Raw genomic sequence first — 16,995 nt, 5'->3', positions numbered from 1 at the left:
GAGAACTCTCTCTACAGGTTCGGTTATGGGTGGTAGGGTGTTGGGATAAGCAGGGTGGTTCGGGTGAGGCAACGGGGGAACTTGTTCGCGATAGACCATACGTCTGATCATGTTAGGGTACCAATCCCAGCTAACGTCGTATTCGTAAATGCCTCCGGATAGGCGGTACCTCTTCGGTGCGGGAGCTTCGAGTTCCGGGACTACTCGGGGTGACGATGCGGTAGGTAACTGCGGTTCCTTCCCGTGAGCATGAGTCATCGAATCGGATGATGATGAGGGTGGCGTCGACATTCCTACAGGTAAGCCGTGTATGCGCGCGCATATGAGTGAAAGAGGTAAAGAGATAAGATTACAAGACTACACAAACCTATGCAGTGCGTATCATTATAACTAATGGGTCGTCGCGGTTATAGTCTAGTATGCATGCAGCTTCTAGTTCGCTATAACCAATGGCTCTGATACCAATCTGTCACACCCTCAAAATCCACTAACGGAGTTTTACGGTCAGAGGGTGTGAACTAACAGGATCGGAATCATCAGTTATAATCAAACCATAAAAACGTTTAAACGAAAATAAGTGCGGAAGCGTAAAACCATAGAACAATGTTACGTCACGCAGGACGATTTAAAAACCAAGGATAACAGGTAAAACAAGTTTGCATAGTTAAAAGTTTATCACACAATGCATGTTCCTAAACCGTGCGCCCGCCTCGGCTACCTGAGAATAACATACTAAAAGTGTCAACACAAGGTTGGTGAGTTCACAAGTTATATAAAATAAATCGTTTAGCGTTTGCGTTCAGCGTTTTACGTTAAGTGTTTTGCGTAACCACGTTACGGCGTTTATGCGTTTTGCGTAACCACGTTACGGCGTTTAAGCGTTTTGCGTAACCACGTTACGGCGTTTTGCGTTACCAGATAGTGTTATGTCAAATTATATATCGATAGGTAGCTAGTCTATACAACAAGTATTACTAAGTGTTCGACACCGAAGCTGACTCGTTTAGTAAGTGCCTTGTCACCAGGTCCTCCAGACCATGGTACGTGTTAGCCAAAATTACACCCGCTCGACCTCCAGTCGAGTTTAGCGTTGGGTGGGGTTTGTCAAACCCAGTAGTACTACTCAACAGTGACTCGCTATTCTAAATATTAACCGGTTCGATGTGTAGGACTTCAAATGTTTCGTTTGCCACTTAGCCTTTACAAGTGATATATAATTTATAACAAAATCTTAAATGCGTTGTGGAGTATGTTATCTCCCCCAAGTGAAAAACTTTTGAAAACAGTTTAAAGAGGGGAAAGTGAAACTCACTATTTGCGAAGAATTTCCCAAAATAAATCACCAAGATGCGCGTCACCGAAAAACTCTCTCTAACGTTCTAAAACAACAAAGAGATTTTTCTAAGTGTCGGAATATTATCGAGTCTCTAGACCCGGCACATAATACCTATGCACATAACATGTTTCGTGTTTCGTTTGTGAATCGTGTGTGACTTTCACAAGTGTTTTTGTGACACATCACATGTGTAAGCAATCATATACGTGTCATGTATTCATAACGTACATTACTAGCAATTATTCCCCGTAAGGGCATTTTGGTCAACAAATAACAATTAACTAGCCATTATTCCCCATAAGGGCAATTTGGTCAAATCATGGCAATCAATTAGCAACTATTCCCCGCAAGGGTATTTTGGTCAAAACATAACAATTATATAACAAATATCGTATTTCATGCATTTTTACACAACTCAGCAGCTAGTTTCACCGAGACAGAAATCCTACTAGAAAGATTGTACTATTTCACCGATCATAGCATCTCAATTAATTTACCAAAAATCATCACAGAAGCAAATTTGTCTTAGGTTTCCAGAACATATTTTATTACATTTTTATTCCTCATAGTTTTCTCACAATCATTAAATCATTACAGTAAACTCATAACAGTCAGATTCATGCACAACAGAATGTTATTTGCAATTCCCGTTAAACGAAAAATCCAATAAATGCAAGACCACTCGGGTTTGGTTCCTAACTCAATGAGTCAACTTCCAGAAGTGGAACCAACCCAATTGGTCTCGTAGTTCATGAGATATAACATTTACAACATAACCTAACAGCAGGTCTAACAGCTCAGCTTTGCACAACGTTTTTGTAAAATCATAAAAGTAAACTTCTACTTGTCCAAAAATTACAAACTTATACTTTATAGAAACTAGACTCAACCTAGTTTACTGCAGTACCCACAATCCCAACCAATTTTCACGTTTACACTTCGTTACAGTCACTTAAACATCGTATACACATTCTGTCCAGAATCTGTTTACATCCAAACTCAACGTAATAACAATCTATGAACTATCATGCATCCATATAACCCTCTAGACCCATAAACACCATCCATGCACATCAATTTCACATTACATACAAGATTAGGGTTTGTGTTTGAACTCAAATCAAAGACACAACAATCACCATACAACAAGATTCAATCTAGTTATCAAATCATCATCCAAATAACAACAATCATGTTAGCTATGTATACACTCAAAATCGGCAGCCTAGGGTTTGTTATTAACCCAACAAACATCAAAATCAATCAACAAGAATGTAAAGGATGATAAATTATACATTCCTAGCACCTAGTTCTTGGATTAAACGCTTGATTTCTTGATGTATGTGTGTGTGGAAGTGGACGGCAGCAAGGAGCAAAGGGGAGGGGGGGGCCGATCGGGTTGGGATTAATAATAATAATAGTTAGGGTTTTATTTTTAAGGTTATATTTATAGACACACAAGTTACACTCTAGTCCCTCTACTTTCAAGTGTTGTTTTTCTAACTTAACTAACTTAGTTCTTGTTTCTTGTTTAGCATTACACACAATATAATCAAGTAACACATATGTTAACACATAATTATCACATAATTATTATGTTGACGTTTTTCGTTTATTTATCAATCGTTTGCGTCTACTCGTTTGCGTTTCGGTGCAAATCCCGAAAGACTACACATGTAGTAAGTGTTAAGCGTCATTTAAACCCTAGTTTAAATGTAATGAAGTGTGCGTTATAGATTCAATGATCTTAAGTTTGAATTGACGGAGTTGAGTTAACGGAGTTTACCTGAAATTGACGATTGTCACATCATTCCCATGTTAAAGAATTTTCGTCCCGAAAATTTGAGTCAAGTCGTGATGAGAGTCTGAAAGAGTAAGAAAGAAAAAAAATTTCAGTTTGTCATAATATCATTGCTGAGATCAACAGGAGACCAGTCGTCATTACAACCAAAGTCATCCGACGAGTATGCGATTTGATGATAACATGGACAACCCGTGTGAGTTCGATAATGGGTTGATTCGAGGTTTATTTAATTGTGGTGAACTTGATCGTTCCTTGTATAACAAGGCGAACTTGTGCCCCACGTACAAGTATCTATTACACATCCTTATTCATAGCCTTGGTGGACGTAAGGGAGGATACGAAGAGTGCCGAATCATGTTATAATCGGCATTTTGTCGCTTTGATTTTGAAAAAACCGTTCAATTTCTCTGAGATGATCTTCTACCATCTCATGGAAAATTGCCTGGTCAAGAATCGAAGAGGCAAATTCCTTATGTATCCACGGTTCTTAAAGTAGATCATTTAGGATCTTATTCCTGACTTGGTGATTGATCAAAATCTGGTGAATGACGTGCTAAAGATGGAGCATATGAGTGTTGACACGGTACGGCGGATGAAATCTTATAGGCATGATCAAACACTGAGGACTAAACGTTTGATTAATCATCTGTCTAATCCGGCGTCCGAATGTCCCTCTGATGATTTTTGGATCCACGATGACTCGGATTCCGTACGTGAAGAGGGTCCAGGTGGGAACCAAGGTGGTGATGATGGGGATGATGGTGATAATGGTGGTCAGGGAGGTGACCAACACCGTGTTGACGTTGAGCCAGCGAGTTCTCAAGCTGCTCAATGGAAACGTAAAGGGAAAGATGTGGCTCGTGATGAACCATCCAAACGTCGTATATTACAGGTGCTGGTGTGTCGTTTGGACCTCAAGCTCCAAGGTCGTTCACTCCTCAAAGACCGGTGATGCCGCTTACTACTAGCACCCCGAAATTAACTTTGACTACTACGCTGACATCGGATCCTAGGCTTGGTATGATTCCTTAATCTATTTTTTCTTCGATACCAAGGCCTACTACTACTACTTCGGTGACTCCTCCGATACCGACCATGATGCCACCTACTCCGATGGGCGTCTCGTTAATGAGAATTAGTCATCCTTAAGGTCCCATGCTACCAGTACCTCAGCCATTTCACACTTTGCCCCAAGAGAATCAGATGAACATGCTCTTGAGTTTGATTCGTTTATATGAGAATCAACTGGTAGATGATCGTCAAGCTCAAGAGCAACTCATGCTGAATCAACATCGTCTGATGGGTTACGTCTCTTACTGCAAGAAAAAGACTAAGGAGCTTCGTGAGATTGTCACGACTCAGGGGGTTAAGATTAAAGAACAAGAGGATCTTATTCTTTAGCTCACATGCAAAGATGATTAACTGAAAAAGCTAAATAATGATAATGAAGATCCTGATGCTTCGGGTGCTGGAGGTAGTGAGCCGAAACAAGATTACGGTTCATCCTCTGGCGCTGGAAAAAGCGGTGTTGATAACATGGATAAATAGTTGGTTGTTTATCATGATTCGATGAATGCACAACCAATCGAGTCGATCAAGGCCAACACTGTGCTATTTATGGATAAAGAGGGGGTGGTACGAAGTATGGTCAATGCTGATGAAATCGAAGTGGGTCAGTTCGTTTATCGGTCCTTAACACATGAGCAGATTTCTTTACTGCTAGGACTGAATGATGAAGAACTCGATCCTTTGGAAGCCGAGGATGATGTGGAGGTAGTACGAGGAAGTCTTACAGGATACAATGTTTCCTCAAATGAATATGTCGTTTATTTACGAGAATGAAGAGCTCGAGGTTGAAGATGTGACAGTAGGGGAATACCCTGATCTATATCAACGTTCAAATGTCTATCAGGGTGTTCCTACTTTTATAGAAGAAAATGTCAAAGCTGCTGAAGACCATTTGGAAAATATATCAAAGAATAAAGGCAAATCGTTTGATTGGAATCCTGATCCGTCAGTGGCTGATATTCAGGGTTATTTTGCGTACTAGAATAAGAAAGCACGTAAGATTATTGAGGGCGTACATGTATGTTGATGAAGAACAGAAGGTGGACGCTTTCGCACGTGCCAAAGCTAATCAGAAGACCATGTTCAAAGCCATGTCGACAGTGAAAGGTGACATAGTATCATGGTTATATGAATCTGATTTAAAGGTATGTATCATCAACTGGGACAACGGCGTTCAGTACTATGAAAATATCACTGACGTTCTCTCACTACCACGTTGGGATGTTCGTACCCTCGCGAGTCGACCTTTCATTAATCGCGGTGGAAATCGTCTAGCAGAATGGCTTCATCAACATTTTCTCTTCGAAGTAAACCGTGGATTTAAATTCTTTAAGCCACAGATTCTTATCCGTAAACGTATTGACAAGATTGATGCACGAACGGATTGGAGGAAGCTCATGCTTAAAGTAACACCACCGAATACGATGAAGTACGTACCGGTGAAGACATTTCCACAGGGTCTTCATTTAAAATTTAATCGATGGTACTATGACAATCGTACTGGTGAAGCCATCATTGTTTTGGGAAAAGGTTTAAAGACTAATTTTATTAGAGTTATCGACCCGATGTGGCTCGTTAACTTATCTGAAACAGAAAATGACGTGCTGTTCGTGAACAAGATTTTGATAGAGTGCTGTGAAGACTATGACCGAGTTATGTAGTTCCAGGGTGTTGTACGTGTATGCCACGAGTACGGGATTCATAGTTGTTGGGATTGGCAGACAAAGCGCTTCAAATAATTAAAGACAAAGAGCTCAAGACGAGGTGGTGTTTATTAGTGCACGGTTTTGTCGTCTTGAGTCTTTGTAAATTATCGTTCGTAATTTATTATATTTTAATGTTAAGGGTATTTATGGAAACTAAGTTAGTTCGTTAATGTAAAGGCTAATTCGTTAAGTATGTTTAACGAATTAGCCAGCTCATTATGTGTAAAGCCCATTAGTTAAGGATGTTTAACGAATGGACTGTAGTTCGTTATGTAAGTTCTCATTCGTGATGGAATGTTGACGAATGAGGGCATAACGAATCACTGATTCGTTATGCTTTCCATTTTGTGTCATGTAAGTTAACGAACTGGAGCCAATTCGATACGGGTTGTGTAACGAATTGGTCTCCATCGTCTATTTATAGGGTGTTCATACCCTCATAATTTGAGTTTTGAGTTTAACGTATCGAACCTCTGCCGGAATACTCTCTTGCTCAATCCTTCCTTAATATATTATTAATATACATACTATAAATACCAATACATATATATATACACACACATAATTATAAGCATATCATAAACTAGATCTTAAGGTATTAGATCTAATCCGATAATCAATATTGAATAGATCTAATGTATTCTCAGTTCTCGTAATATCATCCTTTATCTCCTCCTAATTGAAATTATACGAGTAACTGTAGTAAACTAATTCCATGAAATAAACCGATTATGTGTATTATTATTACCAGTCTTATATCACTTAAGGGTTGTCCAATGGACCACCCATCACATTCCCACACTTACCCGTTTCTTGCCCTCAAGCAACTCAATCATTCAAAGTTAAACATTAACTCATTCAACAAAACACATATTGGTTAAGGTCCCAAGTCATACCCTATTCCCATGTGTTTTGTATTTTCACTAATAACACGTTCATATTCCTCAAACCTAGAAATTCAACCAAACCAAACACGTTTTCTGTTTTTCTTTCACGCATCACACCCTTCTTGAACTTTCCACTCAATAACTTTTCTCAAGGCTAGCATGATGTGCTAGTCCACCCAAATGCACGTGTGCCAATCTACTATAATAAACTTGTGTAACTATCGAACATCGACTTAATAAATGCATAGGCAGTCATGTAAATCAAGAGGGCTTATCATGGGTTGTAACGGGGCCAAGTGTTTGGGTATGAAATGGGAATATTGAAAGTAGCTCAAGCGATCCGATCCGGCTTATTACACATTTTAAGAAAACCTAAGAAATAAAATAAAAAAACTATATACACCACTAATTTTTTTTTCCTTTTTTTTGAATCTCCATACTTTGAATAATGAATCTCGGATTTTTTTTCTTTTTTATCTCAATACATAATACCTTGAACATCGAATCCGTAACAACTTCTTTTTTTAACAATTAACAACATTTACTCAACTCAATTTCCAAACGACAATACAATTACAAGAAATAAACTACTAATCCGGATCGTCTCGCAAATGTAACAACGAGGTTGATTGAAAAAAACAATAATTCCAAGAAATGGTTTCTAAAGGAACCAACCCCCCCCCCCCATCCTTCTCATTAACCACACTCATATGTATAATGTATGAGGCCCAACCACCCGAAACCCACACTCGCACTAATCCAGACGAGGATATACCTAAATTCCTCTATCATCTTTGCACTAATGCCAAGCTAAGGTCTCAGAACGCATTCTTTAAACAAGTTCTAACAAGAAGGGTCACACTGCTATCTTCAAATAATGCCAACCATGAAACCCGTAGTATAAAGTTCCAACCCAAAATTTGTTACCGGCATGTTACGTGAAATAAATAACCAAAACATGTCACTATTGGCTGAAAATCTATTACCATTTCTTTTAAAACTTGGCAACACTCACACAAGGGAATTATAACCATGAAAAGGGACCTTTATCTCAACACATCTTTTTAACCACACACAAAAATTTTCTCAAAAGTATCTCCACATCCCCACACTTGGGATACATTGTTCCCAATGTATGGTTATGGCACATTATTTTATTTTATTTTATTTTTTATTATTTTTTTTAATATGAAAATTACCCTACCACATGAAAAACCTGTGTTGTCCCCAACACAGTGTCGAAGAGAAATCCATAAGAATTTTCCCACACTTGGTTTTTGCTAAGATGGTATGATTAAAATACCATTATTATCAATCGCCCCAACTACTTTCCATTGTCAGATAGATGTTTATCCCGAACATTAACAAGTAAATATCGGACCAAACATATACACGTATATGTCCTTCTAATATGAGTAATTGACAATCTTTTTGGATTTTCTCTGTACATACTTAAAACACAATATTTTTTCTTTTCGGATTTTTCTATACAAACAAAAAAACACAATCTTTTTATCTTATTGGATTTATCTATACAAACAGAAAAACACAATCTTTTTATCTTGTTCAATTTTTTATAACAAAAAACACAATATTTTTGTATTTTTCAAAATTTTAATGTTTCTGTTTTTCTTTATACAAACAAAAGCACAATATTTTTTGTATTTTTTATTTTTCACCCCCAAAACCCAAAACATAAAAATAAATGAAAGAAAATAAACAAAAAAACAATAAAGATAATTATCCTTGTTTAAGGACTTCAACAAGTGTATTAAGACCGTTTAGACTAAGCAAAAAGTTAGAATGAGTTTTATCAAATACCTTGGTAAACAGGTCAGCGCGTTGAAAATCCGTGTGCACCTTTTCAATATCAATTAATTTATTTTCAAAACAATCTCGAATGAAATGATATCGAATCTCAATATGTTTTGTTTTCGAGTGCTGCAGGATTTTTGGTGATACTTATAGCAGCAGAGTTATCAATTAAAATTGGAGTAGCAAGAAACTTCAAACCATAGTCGCGTAGATGTTGTTGGATCCATAGAACATGTGAACAGCAACTCTAGGCTGCCACGTATTCTGCCTCAGCAGTTGAAGTGCATACCGTTGTCTGCTTCTTACACTGCCAGGAAACAAGCCGGCTTCCTAAAAATTGACAACCCGCCGTAGTCGATTTGAAATTGATCTTGCATCCTCGATAATCAGAATTGGAAAACGCAGTTACTTCAAAGCTATTGTCCTTGGGATACTATAACCCATTGTCAGGATTACCCCTCAGATAGTGAAGTATACGTTTAACCGTCGCCTGGTGAGTCACTCGGGGACTTGATTGGTAATGTCAGGACGAGAAGCAGTTAAATACATTAATGAACCAATCATTGCTCGGTAAAGGGTAGGATCTAAGGTATCCTCCAATTCATCAGGGGATAAATTGTGACCCACGGGAAGAGGTTTCGAAGGGATTTTTCCGGCAGTTATCGTGAATCGGCTCAAGAAATCGTTCACGTATTTCTTCTGATGAATGAAGATTCCGTTATGAGACTGATGAACCTGCAACCATAAGAAGAAATTCATATCCCCCATCGAGCTCATTTCAAACTTTGTCTGCATCGACTTCTCAAAATTCTTACAAAGCTTGTCATTTGTCGAATCAAATATATTGTCATCGACATATATTTGTACAAGGAGCAGATCATCACCAACGTTCTTATAAAATAGAGTGCAATCCAGAGTTCTTCGTTTGAAGCCGTTATCGGTAAGAGGGTCAGCAAGAGTGCCGTACCAAGCTCTCGGGGCCTTGATCGTCCTTCTTTCACTTAAATACCCACTTTGTTGGAATTGGTTTCTTAACTCTAACCAGTTTATCAATGAGATCCAAAACACCGGGTCGATTAAATTGTTGCAATTCTTCTTTCATCGCTTCTACCCAAGATGGATCAGCAAGAGCCATACGAAAATTTGTCGATTCTACTTGAGATAGGAAGCAAGTGTATTTCGCGAGATTTATGATTCCCTAGGAATGCATATCGTCATACGCACACAATATATTAGAATCAATAGAATTAGCAACTTGATGACGTGTTTGCAAACCTACATCAAGATCACCAATGATATTGTCCTGTGGATGATACGAATGAATCCGAAGAATTGGATTCTCAGGCACAACAACATTGTCAGATAAATTAGTTAAATTTTCCTCAGCATCATGAGCCGATTCACCAATCTCATGTGTTTCAAGAAATGGAGCCGAGGAAGAATCAACAAAATGACTATAATCAGATGAGATAGAAATCACATCAGACGTATCAGGAAGATCATCTTGTGAAGCATCAACATAAGCAATACCAGAAGATCTTGGAGGTAAGAATTGATCTTCAAAATAAGCATGCACCATGTCTTCATCTGGTTGATCAACTATTTGAGTGAACGAATTAAATAAACTCTCATAATCGAACATCCAATCAAATCCTTTACCCTGGGGAGGTATGGTATATCTTTGACAATCAACATGGTACTACTCTTCTACACAGCCAGAAGTAAAGTTAAATACACGTTTCTTAGGTGATGCGTAACCCAAGAAATAACCTTCAATTGCTTTTTCTTCAGATTTTCCCGCATCTTTCTTCAACATAGTACAAGGACACCCGAATGGTTCCAAATACTTTAAATTAGGCTTTCTCTTGTTCAGAAGTTCATAACTCCTCTTTTGAAGCTTCTTCACAGTCAAAACACGATTAAGCATGTAGCATGCAATATTCACAGCCTCGTTCCAGAACTGAACTGGAAGCTTAGAATCTGCAAGCATTGTTAGAGCCGTTTCAATCAGTGTTCAATTCTTTCTTTCTGCCACACCATTCTATTGAGGTACATAAGGAGCACTGTATTCTCGATAAATTCCTTTCTGAATACAAAAGAAATCCAATACATTGTTCTTAAACTTCGTACCATTATCACTTCGAATACATCTCACTTTCAGTTTATACAGTGATTCGATATTCGTGATTAAATTTGAACCAGAATGGGTGCTTGATCTTTTGAACTCATAAACAAAACCCACGAATATCTTGAATAGTTATCAGTGACAACTAGACAATACCAATCACCAACATTACTTGCACGATTCACAGGACCGAACAAATCCATATGAAGTCGTTCTAGTGGAGTATTATGCACTCCTTATCATTAAATACGGTTGTGTATTTCTTATCACAAATTTGTGACACACTCAACAAATTATGATCAGCTTTATCACAATAATTAACTTTCTCAAATTTGATACTCCTATTGGACATATCTCCTTCTTTTGTGATCAATCCACCCGATAACCGCAAACGCTATATACCCTCCTTGTATATTCTTGTCATTTGTTAAGAGGTTAATGTTTCCGGTAATATGACAAGAGCATCCGCTATCCATTATCCAGTTTTCACCAGAAACAGTCTTGGATGAACTCTGCACATGAATGAAAAATGATCAGTTCAAAAAGGCAGCCCAGGCCTTATTATTGGGCACCTCTTGAGTTTCACTTGAAGTTTTAATGTTTAGTGAATTCGAATGTGGTTTAGCCGCTTGTGAATAAGTCACAGGTCGTTTAGACTTTCGTCTTAAGTGTACAGCTTGAACTACGTTTGTATTCACATTTTTGCAAATAGGTTCCGTTGGAATAAATTTGGGCTTTAAACTACTTAAATTTTCATTAACATGAACCACCTTTCGAGGATTCGCATCAGAAAACATGATATGGGTTTCATCATCAAAAGACATCAGTTTTTTCAAAATCTCCTTAATCACAGGAATGGGTTTAGATTGTTCCTTGATAAATGGATGAAGATTTTGTGATTTCTACAGTCCATAATTCCTGACTACATGACCTTGTTCTCCACAGAGAAAATAAGTTCTTATGTCAACACGCTCATGTTGTGGTTTAGCAGGAACTTGTGCAACCGAAGGTTGATGAAAAACACCAGCAATGGGACCTTTGTCCAATTCATCAAATGACACAGATTTCCTTTAGATGTAGAAATCAAGATTTGAATAGTTTGAAAAGCTTTGTAATGTGTCAATTCCATTTAATTTAACAAATTGCACATTCTTAGCAGATTTTAATAATTGTTTAGCTTTTATCAAAGGATCTATTACATTCGACATTTTGGAATTCACTAACTTATGTTCAAGATCTTGTATCTTGGAAGTTTCATTCTGAAAGACGCTTTCAATCAATTCAGGCTTGATTAGGTTAAGTGGAATGTCTTTCTAAGTGAAAACTTTGCTTATCCCTTTCAACTTAAACACTCGACCAGTAGATGGTTTAGAAGCATCATGATTGATAAAACGCATCAAGTCCTCATCAGAAATCTTTGATTTTTCTGATTTCTTAGCTCTAACCTTAACCGGTTTCTCCTTTTTCACTTAAGATGCATTCGAACCATACACAACCTCCTTAAATTCATGAGGTTCATATAAAATGTGATTTGAACGTGGAATGTCCTGGTTTTTGTGTACAACATCCGGTTCAAATAAATCCTCAATGATTACCTTCTCAACATTTTTAGCAAAGACTTTGTTGCTTTGAATATGAGGTTTTGGTGATGAAGATTGAGCATTCAAATTGTCATTTTTAATCACTTTAGGTTTTGTCTCAAAAACATGTTCATTAACAACAGTTTCCTCTTTTCCCGCAAAAGGATTTTCAGTATAATCATTATGAAATGATGGTGGTACTTCAACAAAACCTACACCTTTCTTTGAATCTTTTTGCTTACCAGCCACTTCAATAATTTCATTTAGCAAAAATGATGAATTTCTAAATTTGCCCAATTTGCTTTTCAAATCAATAACCTCATTTTGAAGTTTGGTAATTTTAGTTCGATGTTTCAAAATCTCTTGAATTTGTTGATGGTTAATTTTCATTTTGACAGAAGATTCAGCTTTCAAGTCATGGTTACTAACAGACAATGCTTCAATTTTCTCCCTAGATCTCATTTGTGATTCTAGTGATTTTCTATATGTATCCTTAATTGAGGCAATTTCTTTTACCAATGTGTCATTATGCTCTTTTAATGATTCTAACCTAGGCTTAATACTGTCACACTCAACACAAGGCACATTTCCAGATAATTTAACAGAAGAAGAGGAAGAAGAACTAACCTTGTCAATCTTTGCCATACAAGCAAAAGAAGTTGGTTGGATATGACACGAATCATCAGAATCTGATTTCATTTAATTGTCAGATGACAGCTCATTCCCACTTGCATCTTGAAATCCGTCATTCATCTCAAACATTGCCATGTTAGCTTGATTATCATTGCACAACAATCTTTTAGGCCAATCAGTTCCATCTGTAGCAGAAAGCAAGGCTTGTCAGCATCATTACCCTTTTTCATAGTACTTCGTTCATAACTTCGCGGTCCATTATACTCTTTCTTTGGCTTATCACCCTCTTTTGAAAAGTGACCAAATTCTTGACAGTTAAAGCACTTGACTTTCAGCTTATCGAACCCAATTTTCCTGTTCAAAGCTGGTAGATCTTTACCAGTTCTTTGCGTGAATTTCTTCACTTTCCTCACAACCATTGCCATGTTCCACTTAAGATCCATAAGTTCCAAATCATCGGGATCTATTTGATCATAATCTTCATCATTTAACTCACTCGTGGCAATCTTTCTACCCACCAGATTCTCATACGATGTCATAAAAGCACACGGAAACGAGAAGTTCTGCTCAGCTTCTTTCATGTACAAGTTTGGTGGTGGAGTGAAGTTGTTTGTAGAAAAAGATCCACCAGATTTCTCAGTGTATCCAGATTCCATAAAACATACATTTGGATCACTATACGTTGACGATCCCACATTTGCATTTTGAGTGAGAAATGCATTGATCGGAGCTGTAGTGCTGCTTAAAGGCATACTTCCTCCATAAAAAGATTGTAAGTCCCGAATCTGGATCACTACAGTATGATATCAACTCGAACACGATATTTGTGCGCAATCCAAATACCGTGGGGATTCAAAAACAATAATACGAAAAACAATAACAAGATTAGATGATACGGTTTCAATGCATGCGATTTTATTATAAATAAATTGTCAGATACATAAACCTATACCCTTCTAAGCAATCTAATAGTTTGATGGTGGTTACCAGTGATTAACCCTAACTAATTACTAAACATTAACTATATATAGGGTTACCATACAAAAGGCTCAAAGGCCAAGCCCAACCAAGCCCAAACTAGCCTAACCGAAATCCATATGGATTTCGGTGTTACTAGACAAACCGAAATCCATAGGGATTGGTATTACACCATCACAACCATAATGCAATTTTTCAACTCTTCTTCGTTTATTTCACTTTCGTCTTGATCATGTCGTGGCCTTTTGATATGCGTCAGTCTAACCAAATGGTGACCCAACAATCTCCCCCCTAGACTGATGCTTTCAAAACTTTAAGAATCTTTATAAACATTGATTTTGTGGTTGTTTTTGCACACATAGGGATCAGTTGGACATACGGACCCAAGTCATGAATGTCCTGGGATTCCCTTGAGCATCAACACATGTGACCTCTTGCCAACTCATGTCTTTATCATCATCTAAGAGCATATATGGTTTTACAAGTTCGGTTTGTTGACTCTTAACTTTCCAAATCTGTTTTGGTTTAGTAAAACATGAAAGAACAGACTTTGGAGTTGAAGTTATTGAAATAGAACTCTCAACACTCTTAGCACTGTTTGATTTTGCAAAATTAAATTGCCCTTTACCATGTTTAAAATCATATGAGTGCAAACCTGTCGTGTTAACCTTGAAACCTTGAGTGATCTTCACTTGAACAATCTTCCTTTTCATTGTACGGTATAGACACTCATTCGCCAGATGCCCAACATTCCTACATGCGAAGCACACCTTCATTCTCTGATTTTTCTTTGCTAAGTTCCAATCACCATTAGAAGGTTTAACTCTGGAATTCCCTTCCGTTGATGTTTTAGACGAGACCCATTTCATCGGCTTAGATCGAGACTTTATTTTGAATGTAGTCCCTTGATTATTCATATAATAATGTACATAAAGCTGATGAACACAGTTTCTGGCTATGTGACCCGGAGTGCCACAATGGTAACATGTTTTCCTTTTAACACCAGCAGCATCTGGTGAACAGTCAACCTTTCTAGGTTTCTTAGCCCTTTTTCGACCTTCTTTAACCTTGCAAAACTTTTCACACAAAACCTCTTCAAGATCGTCATTCTGGCTATCACAGTTCTCAATGTCAACATTTTCAGCACATGAAGTAGAGGCAACAAGATTGTTAACACATTGAAGACCATGCTTGATTTCCTCTAGAGATCCTGACTCAAAGGTTTAACCTGTTTACCACATTTCATGTTCTCCTCCCTAGCCTCTTCCTCTTCAGTTACAGGCAAACTCGTATAGTTATGATTAAACGGAGGAGACACCTTATCATATCATAATCCTTCAAACTCCTGAGTTCTATACTTTAATTGACACGCAATCATGTTCTCAACCACCTCACTTGAAACATCAAACTTCTTCAAGTTAACCTCAGCATTATCAAATTTATTTGTTAATTTTGCTATCTCCAACTTGAATGCTTCTAACTTGGAAGTTAATTCAGCAATACGCTTCTTAGAATCTTAATGGTGACAACATTTCACACTAAAATCTTTTTGAAGTTGACGTATGTCCTTATGTTGTGCATCTATCTTTTCTTTATACAGTTTCTCGTTTTTCTTAAGGGTGCAGTTTTCACATTTGACCCTTTCCATTTCCCTTACCATATTGGAATTGGCTAAAGTATTTTAATCTACCCCTGTAGGCGAACTCTTCATGCTCTAAAAAATACTACAGGTGAGGGAGCAGACTGATTAAGAGCACTTCTAAACATTGAGAAGGTTTGTGGAAAATCCTTTGAGTGATTACTCTTATTTTCCCGCCATTTTTTTTTTGGAAAATATGATCGCCAAATTTCTCAAGAAAGATGTCCCACTCAAAAGAAGTGTCTAGGAAAAATTTTGTTCAAGAAAACTTTTTCCGATTTTCCCGCCAAAAATTTCACCGAAAATCACCCAAAAATTTTTTTTGCCAAAATTTTAAAGAATGAAGTCTCACTTATAAGGAATATTCAGGAAAAAATTCGTTCAACAAAAACTTTCCCGCCAATTTTTTTTTTACCGAGAACCCTTGATTGACCGAGAACCAGTGAAAGTTGACCGAGAACCACTAAAAGTTGACCGAGAACTAGGTTTGACCGAGATCTAGGTTTGGCTGAGAACTTTAAGTCTTTGACCGAAAACACTTGCTTTTGACCAAGAATACTTAAAAGTGACCGAGAACCAGCAGAACTGGTCGAAAACGATGAAATTAAGCCGAGAACCTTTGAATCAACCCGAAATCAAATAAAATCTGGCCGAAAACAATGTTGGCAGGATCATATTTGCAACCAACTAACTTCCGTGAATTATGGAATTCAAATATTTTCCAAATCAATCAAATCTATAATAAAAAATAAAGCTTTTTCTTCTCTGAAACACTATTAACCGGAAATGCACACCAAAACACCAAAATCATCAGAAACAACAACTAATCAATGAATCTTGAAACGTTTGATATCACGACCGAGCCTAGAATAGGTCAAAAGGCTCTGATACCACTAGTATGTCCCGAATCTGGATCACTACAGTAAGATATCAACTCGAACACGATATTTGTGCGCAATCCAAATACCGTGGTGATTCAAGAACAATAATATGAAAAACAATAACAAGATTAGATTATACGGTTTCAATGCATACGATTTTATTATAAATAAATCGTCAGATATATAAACCTATACCCTTCTAAGCACTCTGATAGTTTGATGGTGGCTACCACTGACTAACCCTAACTAATGACTAAACATTAACTATATATAGGTTTACCATACAAAAGGCTCAAAGGCCAAGCCCAAACTAGCCTAACCGAGATCCATAGGGATTTCGGTGTTACTAGACAAACCGAAATCCATAGGGATTTCAGTATTACACCATCACAACCATATTGCAATTCTTTAACTCATCTTCGTTTCTTTCACTTTCGTCTTGATCATGTCGTGGCCTTTTGATATGCGTCATTCTAACCAAATCGTGACCCAACAAAGATGGATCTTGAATATCTTTTGATGGCTTTTGACACTTTAAATCAT

This window comes from Bidens hawaiensis, unplaced genomic scaffold (assembly GCF_021521415.1).
Source record: "Bidens hawaiensis isolate Kalapana, Puna unplaced genomic scaffold, B.hawaiensis_p1.1 tig00017472_1, whole genome shotgun sequence".
In the NCBI taxonomy this organism is placed as follows: Eukaryota; Viridiplantae; Streptophyta; class Magnoliopsida; order Asterales; family Asteraceae; genus Bidens; species Bidens hawaiensis.
This window is presented reverse-complemented; position numbering follows the sequence as displayed.